The sequence below is a fragment of the Polyodon spathula genome, unplaced genomic scaffold (assembly GCF_017654505.1).
Source record: "Polyodon spathula isolate WHYD16114869_AA unplaced genomic scaffold, ASM1765450v1 scaffolds_3335, whole genome shotgun sequence".
Classification (NCBI taxonomy): domain Eukaryota; kingdom Metazoa; phylum Chordata; class Actinopteri; order Acipenseriformes; family Polyodontidae; genus Polyodon; species Polyodon spathula.
This window is the reverse complement of record NW_024474798.1, coordinates 1-10,739: the sequence shown is the minus strand read 5'-3', so window position 1 is coordinate 10,739 and position 10,739 is coordinate 1. Positions and strand designations below refer to the sequence as shown.

The following is a 10,739-nucleotide window of genomic DNA, read 5'->3' as shown; positions in this document are numbered from 1 at the left end:
TAAAAGGCATGTCATATGCAGACAGGCTAAAAGAATTGAATCTGTTCAGTCTTGAACAAAGAAGACTACGTGGCGACCTAATTCAAGCATTCAAAATTCTAAAAGGTATTGACAGTGTCGACCCAAGGGACTTTTTCAGCCTGAAAAAAAAAGAAACAAGGACCAGGGGTCACAAATGGAGATTAGACAAAGGGGCATTCAGAACAGAAAATAGGAGACACTTTTTTTACACAGAGAATTGTGAGGGTCTGAAATCAAATCCCCAGTAATGTTGTTGAAGCTGACACCCTGGGATCCTTCAAGAAGCTGCTTGATGAGATTTTGGGATCAATAAGCTACTAACAACCAAACGAGCAAGCTGGGCCGAATGGCCTCCTCTCGTTTGTAAACTTTCTTATGTTCTTATGTTCTTAATAATATGTTTAACTATTTAAATAATATGTTTATTAATAAAGTGAAGTTTGATATTGTAGACTGTTGTTGGTTTTTTTAACAACAGTCAAGACCATTTTTATTGCAATTGAATAGCGAACTGTATTTTATTTTTAGAATAGACACAGAAGTTATAACTTTGTAAAAGTGCCCTTCTATACCTGTGTGTTGTAGTGTAGTAGTGTAGCTGTAGTGTGTGTCATATATTTATTCATCACAGTATTAAATAATTTAAATAGTATAATTTTTAATTTAATTTTAGTTTTCATATTTAAAAAAAAAAAAAAAAAGTTTTCTTGATACTGTTTCCATCAATACAAAATATATAATAAAAAATGTATCACGCTCTGTTAACTGGTATTTCCAACCAAGGGTCAAAAGGTCTTAAATATGTTACTATGATAGGGTAGCATGGTGGCGTAGTGGTTAGCACTGATGCCTGTCAGGGTCCTGGGTTCGAATCCAACCTAGGGGGGTCGGTCTGTGTGTTTGTTCTCCCTGTGTTCGCATGGGTTTTTTCTGGGTACTCTGGTTTCCTCCCACATTCCAAAGACATGCTGTTCAGGTTTGATTGGTCACTCTAAATTGCCCTGTCAGTGTGGTGCCCTATGATGGACTGGCATCCTGTCCAGGGTGTGGTCCTGCCTTGCGCCCTGTGTCTGCCAGGTTAGGCTCACTGTGATGGTGGCACTTGTGGTCATTTTCCAGAAGTAACAATTTCGACCAACGTAGCACCTACTACAGTCATGTAGCGTATTGGATGTTTCTATGATTTTATATATATATATAGTTCAGCGCTCTGTAATATAGTATATACTCATCTCCTGTAGTAAATAGTGTAGCACACACTCTGGCCCAATCTCTCACACTTTGTCCTTCTGAGTGCAATGGAGTTTCTACATGGCAGAAGGGCAGTGTTCACAATGTAAATGTTATTGTCAGTACCTTTGCAAGCCTCTGTGAAGGCCAGCTTCCAGTGAATCCAGGTAATGATGAAGAATTCCACATTGGGAAAGACCTATGATGTCTTTTTAAAACCTAACCCTTCAACCTCCACCAGGGGGCAGGCTTACCGTAAGCATGAGACTGTGATCATTGAGTTTTTTTTTAGTTTCGTTTCAGACCAAAGTCTGGGTGAACACACTGCAGTATATGTATATATATATATATATCTAAATATATATATATATAATTATATATATATATATATATCCCATGGCGTGGTCTGTACAAAACAAGCAGCTGAGATCGTCAACTATCTGTACATGACTCTGTACATGGGTCACGCGCTGTTACTTGCAGACTTCATCTTACTGTTTTCAGTGTGCTAGTGTCCATTCTTACAATACTTAACCTCGGGCGCGCTGTACAATAACCTTGATTAGAGAACAATAAGTCACAGGTTAAGAATGTTCTAATTGACTCCTTCACACACAGAACTAAAGGAATCAGGGGGGAAATGTCACATAATAAAAATGCATGTCCAGAAGTGTCATTAAACACAAATGCATTTAACCACAAGAGGGAGACAATTACCTAATTATTGTTGAAATGCCCAATTGTACCATTCAGAGCAATTCTCCTTCTTTTGTTGTATTGCAGCTGTTGTAAACATAGTTGTCTATTTCCTCTGAGTAAAATAAAATGCCATTCTCTTTCTCACACAGAACACTGAGGGGAGTGTAATACATGCACGCAGTACACTGAGGGGAGTGTAATACATGCGCAGAGTACACTGAGGGGAGTGTAATACATGCGCAGAGTACACTGAGGGGAGTGTAATACATGCGCGCAGTACACTGAGGGGAGTGTAATACATGCGCAGAGTACACTGAAGGGAGTGTAATACATGCGCAGAGTACACTGAGGGGAGTGTAATACATGCGCAGAGTACACTGAGGGGAGTGTAATACATGCGCAGAGTTCACTGAGGGGAGTGTAATACATGCGCAGAGTACACTGAGGGGAGTGTAATACATGCGCGCAGTACACTGAGGGGAGTGTAATACATGTGCAGAGTACACTGAAGGGAGTGTAATACATGCGCAGAGTACACTGAGGGGAGTGTAATACATGCACAGAGTACACTGAAGGGAGTGTAATACATGCGCGCAGTACACTGAGGGGAGTGTAATACATGCGCGCAGTACACTGAGGGGAGTGTAATACATGCGCAGAGTTCACTGAGGGGAGTGTAATACATGCGCTGAGTACACTGAGGGGAGTGTAATACATGTGCGCAGTACAGTGAGGGGAGTGTAATACATGCACAGAGTACACTGAGGGGAGTGTAATACATGTGCAGAATACACTTAGGGGTTTAATACAGGTGTGTATGAAAGGGCTACTCTATAGTGTTGTGGGGTACCTTTACGTTAAGTAAAAATACATTTAAAATTAAACTAAATCAGTGAAAAGTGTAATTAAGGGTTTTTGCACAAATGTAAGCCTGATTAAAAACTAGCTTTCTGCAATGCAGTGTCTGTGTTTTGTTAAACGAGTGTGCTTTCATAAAATAACAGTGTTAGCCAATGTTTAAACCAAGTTTGGTAAGATTCTGGGAAGGTGTCATTTCTTAGGGAGTTTGGACATTATCCAGACTATAAATAATGTTTTATTAAATCCATTAAGGAAGTGAGGGATAAAGTGAAGTCTGTAGGCCCAACTGTAGCATCTTAGTTCTTTCTTGAAGCCATTAAGTTTGTATTCTTTTCAGAAAATGTGTTTTTGCTTTCGTACTTGCTTCAAAACAAGATGCTTTGCCTTTTGTCCTAGTTATGTTTTTTTTCTTACAAAAGAGCTGCAGAAATTAAAACAGGAATCTACATGAATAAATTTCCTTGTGTTCAAAAACTTATTTTTAATAACAGCTCTTTCTTGGTCAGATGGTTCCCATAGAAACAGGAGGAGTGAAATGTTACAGCAATTTGCATATTTCAGATATAACACAGACTGCTCGAATTAAACAATGGAGACAACAGCAACCACAACAAGGATGTTTCCTAGCAACGAGCTCCTCCCAGACAATTACAGTGCATTCCACATTGCCAACAATAGCACAGGCTCCGAGGGACTCAGAACAGTGGAACAGATAAGAGCTATTGCATAGTGTTTTCAACAATGTCACACTTTAGCATGTAGCCTTCTTACTAAGTTCACAGAAAAGCTTGACATGCATTAACCACTATGATTTTCATCTCGCAGACCTGTGACACCACTATATGTAATAAAATCGAATGACGCTTGTTTCAATCAAGCGAAGAGTGCATTCTACGCTGGTTGCTTCTAAGATGGTATTTTGGTATCTAGGCAGCCCTCTTTGTTTATTGGAAAATGTTTGACCTTGAAAAAGGACATTCAGTAGTTTCATATGAAAGACAGTTTTGTAATAGACCAAATTCTCTCTCTCTCTCTCTCTCTCTCTCTCTCTCTCTCTCTCATGAGGCGCAGAGAGCCTAAGAGAGAGTTATTTGATATTTTTTCAGTATTTGAAACTACCTGTTCTTTAACATGATTTCCAATGTGAAGATTTGCTTCATTTTGAGTGTTCACAGTAATAAACTCCACCTGAGTCTGATACGCTCTTTCAATACATCATCATCTCAGTTACAAGGGTATCCTTGTGGAGGCACGCACAATCCAGATACTGCTATGCAATACTATACAATACATTTACATACACATACAACTAAAAGCTTCAAACTGAATTTTAAAAAATAAGTTCAGTCCTTGTATTTCTTCATAAACACAGAATGCCTTTATGTAGGTCAGATGGGCATTCCATGCAAAAGCTACTCTGTATGCAAAACCAAGCTTGCTAAAATGTGACTTGCAAAGTTCAAACTGTTTCTGTGATCTAAAAGACCTGGAAAGCCCCAGAAAGCCAGTGATAGAGCCTCCTGTTTGACAACCCTGACTAATGCGTGGGTTCAGATAGCCCTTTAGGTTGCAGGGACCAGATCTGCTCATGTGTTTAGCACAAGTGTGGGCTACAGTATCAGGACCATTGTTTAATATTGAGTTGCCACTGGCACTGATATGGTACCATGGCATTGAAAATGCGTTAGCAGGGAATGTTGTGTGTTTGCCAGCAAACCCATATTACATTATCTAGGTAAAAAACAATGACTGGATTATAAGAAAATTCTATAATATTCAACTAATATTTTGTTCACAGGGTTTACAATTACATATTGCAAAGGTTTTTTTTTTAAAGTGCACAACTGTTTACTGTAAATATGTAATTGAAACATGACTGAACCAGAACAGTTAACTAAACAGACTCAATATATGGGTACCAGTCCATGGGCTGACACTGTGTCAACATTAACATTTAAAAGCCACATTAACTCTGAGCAATAATAAATAATGAATTGACTGGCCGCCTTGTTTCATAGAGGTATACTGACAGACACTGTTTCAAACAAAATTTCCACCAATGTTACACTTTATTATATACAAAATATATATTTATGATTGTACCAAGAAACACATCTAGTTTATAATAGTACCCTTATTACACAATTATACAGTTTCCAGTTAAAACAAAGGTTAAACTGTGTAATGATAGATTTATAAAAAGAACATACTGTCCTATGCCAAATTACATAATCTATAAGTATTATTATTATTATTATTATTATTATTATTATTATTATTATTATTATTATTATTAATCATAGTAGTATTAATAATATGAAAGTCCTGCTCTAAAAAGTCTAAGATCTGTTTGACCTTGAGGTCAATGTCATTCAGGCATTCAAGGGCCAGTAGCTACTTTGAACTAAACACTTCCAGATTTACACACTGAAGCATGTTTTTTGTGTGGTTCAGGCAGCTTTATTATTACAGAGAGCAATTATTTAGGAAAAGTATATGTTAGAAACGGCAAGTTTTTTTTACCATTTAGTATTTCAAATTCATGTAGAATCCTACATAGGTCACACCCCTACCCTAATCCTGCCCCCTACCCTACCCTACCCTAGCCCCCCCCCCGGAAGCACTTCACACACTATGGTTGTATTGTTTTTTTACTAACAATAAATGAAATGACTAACATGTGCCTTGCATTATGTTAGAAGTTCGTGCCAACTTTTCTGTTTCCACAGTCTGCCAAAAATGAGCAAATAAAACTAAAACTCCAGAAACTAGAAGAAGTGAGCCTGTAATAACCCTGCAGTCATAGCTCTCAAAGGGGGGGGACAACAAGTCTTCAGAAAAGTATTATTTTACCCAGCACTCTCACACTACAATACGTGCCTTAGTTCTATTTATAAACCCAAATCTTGTTAGCTTGTGGAAAGTCATGTCAGCACTTCTTTCAAGAAGAACAAGAATGGCAAAAAAAATAATAATTGCGTGTACCAAGACTAACCTAGGCTTCCCATGAAGTGTCAGGCTCTGAAACCCCTACTTACTCACACACTCAAAACTCAGACACATGCAGGCCGTACCCCTACTTACTCACACACTCAAAACTCAGACACATGCAGGCCGTACCCCTACTTACTCACACACTCAAAACTCAGACACATGCAGGCCGTACCCCTACTTACTCACACACTCAAAACTCAGACACATGCAGGCCATACCCCTATTTACTCACACACTCACAAATCAAACACATGGATATATACAGAAGAGTTTGAGCAGAAATGATTCCCAAGAGAAAACTATAGAGCAGGGTGAATTTCCTAACAGAAATCAGGGCCCTGTGTATATTGTCATTCCTGGAATGCTGCTGCACTTTCCTCCCTAATCCTGCTAAGTTAACGAGTGCTCCCACTCCCCCACCCCCTTCAACATTTCATGTGCTGGCATGTTAAGGAGGTTGATCCAATCACATGGTTCATGTATTTATTAAAGTCGCAGAGCTGAAGAGGAGGAGGGAGAGTTTTATGTTTCCATGCAGGTTTGGTTTCCATCCATGGATTCCATGCAGAATCACTTCATTATAAAGGCACAGGCTGATTCTGAAGCTGATTGATTAACCCTGCAGATTGAATGCACATTCTGCACGATCAATAATGAAATTCATAAACTCTCAATCCTACATTTGAGGTGAAACTTTAAGGAACTTTGGGCCATATTTTGAAAGTGTTTTTTTTATAAGTGTAACCTTAGATAGATAGATAGATAGATAGATAGATAGATAGATAGATAGATAGATAGATAGATAGATAGATACTACAAGTGCACAGAAGTTAAAATTGAACACTTTTTTTCCAATGTTTCTTTTTAAAATCTAACAGTACAGATAAATCACTCTTTTGCCTGTCTTGATTTCGTTAAATTGGTCAAGAATTAGGCAACATAGCAAATAACTTAAATTTTTAGTGTACCTCTGCGTGAATATGGAAAAGACACGTGACAGTAATGTTGTTCAATATAGCGATATACAGACAGAGAAGGCCATAGAACCCTTCTAATCAATTAAAAGGGTTTGTTTAAAATAATAAAATTAGGGTCAGGGGGAACTCTCCCTCCCCCTCCCCCCCCTATATAGGGGAGGGGAGATAGACTCCCCCCTTTATCCCCCTCCCCCTTTAAATAGGGTCCCCTCTAATGGCCCCAGGCTAGAAGCCTGAACTCCAGCCAATCCTGGAGCCAATCCAGGAGGGTTCAAAACACCACAATGAAGCTGCTCTTTAACAAGCCCCTATCACCCTCAGCTGTGTCAATTGAACCAACCTGGTGCGTGTGTACAAAAGGGCGTCGGCATGTAACTGAACAAACAGGCTGTGTTTAATTAGGGCCGTCCTTTCTGGCTTTTCAGTTCAGATGCAACACTGTTTCCTTGTGTGAGTTCCACTGGAATCGGGTGAGTGCCTGCCTGTTTCTGATTTTTAGTCATTACTGTTTTTAGATAAACATTAACCTGCTTTAATATACTGCCTTTTAGTAGAATTCAGTGTCTTCTATTGTGGCCCCTTTGTGCTTTGATAAAGAGCCCTTTTGCTGCTGATTACAAAGAAAAAGACTGTTGCATGTGACTGTGCTTTGTGAAGGCTTGTTGAATTAAGATAGGCCATACAAGCAGTCCTTGTGCACACAGTTATAAATGGTTCTGTTTTACTTTTCAGTGTGTTCTAGTAACATTTATTTCTCTTTTTGTTTTCAAACATGTTTCTATGGTACTTCTAAAATGAGTATCTACTTGGTTTTAAGATGATGCATTGATTTTAAACGAAGCAATAAACTACCAGCAGAAGTCTCTATTTTCTTTAAATTCAGTTGAGATATATAATCCTGTCCTGAAATTTATTCCTGAACTTTAATTATATAATCTACAGTACAGCATTACTAAAACAAGAAGCATAGGTACATGTTTGGATGGGTTTTCTCTTATAAATATATACCTTGTTGTATTTGGAAAAGTTAATGTATTCACTTACCTTTTAAAAGCTACTAAAAAAGAGGAGTGAAGAATACCTGTTAAGATTTATTTAAACATTAGTGGTCAAACAAGCTTGTAGGTGCCCTTTGATGTGCTTGGTTGAATTCAAGCAAATTAATTAAAGAATTCTCTTGCTTCATTGTATGGTATAAAGCAAGACATGGCCCAGGTGGAATATTCATTGTTTTTGATGCGTGTAGGTGAGGGACAGATGCACCTCAATCCTGACATGAACACCCCTGCTTTTGATTCTGGGCAGAGATTGATAACTGCCATTATATGCCCAGTTATGCTGGGCATAATGAGGATTAAGATGTGATCTAACCCATTTCAAACCCATGTCTCCAGTGGTGACAGGCTAGTAAATTAAACCTTTGCACAAGTAGTGTGTATGCCTGCAAGTTGAAGTCTGCTGTTGGTACTTCTAAACTGTGAGAATAACCCATAATATATCCCTTGGTCACAGGCTCTATTTGTTTGTCAAATGTGTATTTTATATTCTAAGGATCATTCATCCAGTTACAATGAAACTTGGCATGTGTTTTTTGATAGTTTCAGACTTAATGTAGCTTGTTCTGTCCTGTGAATTTAAAAGTTTTAATGAAAACATACATCCTTAGAACTTGGAAAGTGCTATTGCATTTTTACAAGTTTGACAAAGAATTGTGTCCTTTTGTACAGGAGTATTGTAGCAGCTTTTATAAATACTGGATCACTTCTCTGCCCTTCCAGGTCACCTAGTTCCCCACTGACAGTTATCTTTAGACTAGTTAATTTAAAATGACGTTAAACACTTCAATGTTTTTGTTTTTATTTTTTTTTTAATTACACTTGGGTTTGAATGCATTTACTACATTATTTTATTTAATTGAAACATTCAGGCACATTTGATCGTTGGTTTCCTTTTACTGGGAATGCTTCCTTCCTTTATGTAGCTGACCAAGTTCATGAAAGTGTTAACCTGTTCCCATGATTAAGTGCTCCAACAGATTTATTTCAACAAAATCTGGTCAATGTCATTTTAATTGTGTATTTCTATATACATTGATTGGTTATAACAATAAACAATTATCAAATCCTTTTAGAAGACATGAGGGTAATGGTTAAATTGCAGTAAGGTTAGTAGAGACAAACTGCGGCTGTAAAATCAGAGGGCATTGTTTTGTGCAAATCAAGACTAATTTTGACAGAAAGCAAGTTCATAAAACGATGTAAACTTCATCCTATATTTGCCATTAAAACACCACGACATAAACCAGAACAGTGAGACCTGACCCTGTTATCACCAGGTTCGCTAACCCCGCTCCCTCATTTTGAAGTCTGTATAAAATAGTCTAATCTTTCTAAAAGTGGTTTCCAATGTAAAATATCATTAATGGCAGCAATAATGGCCTTTGTAGGTCCAGTCACAATTTAGTTAGACTGCTGTGATGAGGATAGAGGTCTGATCGGTATGACTGGTGCATCCACACTCCTAACAAGAACACATGTCTTTTGTATGTTTGGAAACGCAGGGTGGCGCTCTCCCTGTAGTATAGATCTTCAAAATTTAAAGTTGTCTCTTTGCAGTTATGTAAAGAGTTTCTACATAGTTGGTATATTAATCGGCTACAGTTAGAAGCAGCTGCCTGGCTTGGCAGTCTGATTGTGTAAACAGCCTGACTGAATTTTGCATTTTATTCAGGCAGGTCCTGCTGAAGATGGCTACAATTGCAGCCTTGCTTATTCTAACAGGTAGGAGATGTATTTGTTTGGAGAGCTTCCAGTTGGATGGTATTGCATAGAAATTGCTTAGCAGCATTTCTGAGGATGTGTTGATCTGAATTAAGTCCCAGCCTTCCCTTGCTGCACTGCATTGGAACACATTAACATCTCCTTTTTTATATTCATTTTCAGTATTGGCTGCCTCTTTAACAGATGCTACAGAAACTGGTAAGATATATTCTTTTCTGTAGGGCAGTGCTGTAGGGACGAGGGTGTACCTCCATTTAGTTTCTATATAAACAAGACATCCCGTCAGACATCCTGCTCCCACATCGGAGTAAATCGATAAAAAATCGCCTTAACTACGTTAAAAGTTCGGTCAAACTTTCTTTTTTTTTTTTTTTTAAATATACAGGCTGACTCTCTTCGCCTGGGGAACACTCCGATATATCATTCATATTAGGAAGAGAACATGGTACTAAAAGATCGACCTATCATAAACTATTCACGTTTGTCTCTTTTGGCCAAATCAATAATTGAATTGAATTGACTCTAATTGACTGTTAAGCAGGGGTGGGGGGTCTAAAATAAAAGCTGCTTGTGGCACCTGTAATATATGTAAACATTGATGCTTTGTGAAAGATTGATCACCTCAGTTCAAACTCATTGGATGGGTGTGTTCAGTATTTCAGATTTCTGGTTGGGTCTGACTTTTTTTTTTTTTCTCAGACTACGGTCAGCTGCGTGTGGGAGGTCTGATCATGGCTGCTGTCCTCTGTCTCATTGGCATCTGCATCCTCTTCAGTAAGTACCGCAAGGGGGACAGCTGCATATTCTTAAAGATTAAAGGGCAAAGAGATTAAATTGGTTACTAACAACCAAACGAGATGGGCTGAATGGCCTTCTCTTGTTTGAACTCTCATGTTCTAATGGACGTTGCAATGCGTTTCATCACTCACTGTTAAGTGATTTTAGTAACCTGGGTGTCTGCTCCTCTTTTTGCAGGTAACCGTTGCAGATGCAAATTCAAACAAGACAACAGGTATTAACTTCCTGTTGCCTTCTAAATTAGGTTGAGCTATGTTGTGTCCTTGTGTGTGCAAAGAACTCTCCCAATAAAAGCAGTTCTGATTCCTGTTCAACACCTCTTCAATCCACTTTTGTGAATGCATTTGTGTGCTATTTTTTTTTTTTGTCAAGTGACCAG

General features: G+C 38.2%; 2 long non-coding RNA genes across 2 annotated transcripts; both read left to right on the top strand.

Moving 5' to 3' along the window:
* The first annotated feature begins 7,065 nt into the window (after positions 1-7,065).
* On the top strand, positions 7,066-9,811 carry LOC121311858. The gene is made up of 3 exons (XR_005949563.1): positions 7,066-7,252; positions 9,513-9,562; positions 9,725-9,811. It is a non-coding gene; the product is annotated as an uncharacterized LOC121311858 (long non-coding RNA).
* Positions 9,812-10,093: 282 nt separating this feature from the next.
* Positions 10,094-10,575, top strand: LOC121311857. The gene is made up of 2 exons (XR_005949562.1): positions 10,094-10,336; positions 10,538-10,575. It is a non-coding gene; the product is annotated as an uncharacterized LOC121311857 (long non-coding RNA).
* Positions 10,576-10,739: the final 164 nt, after the last annotated feature.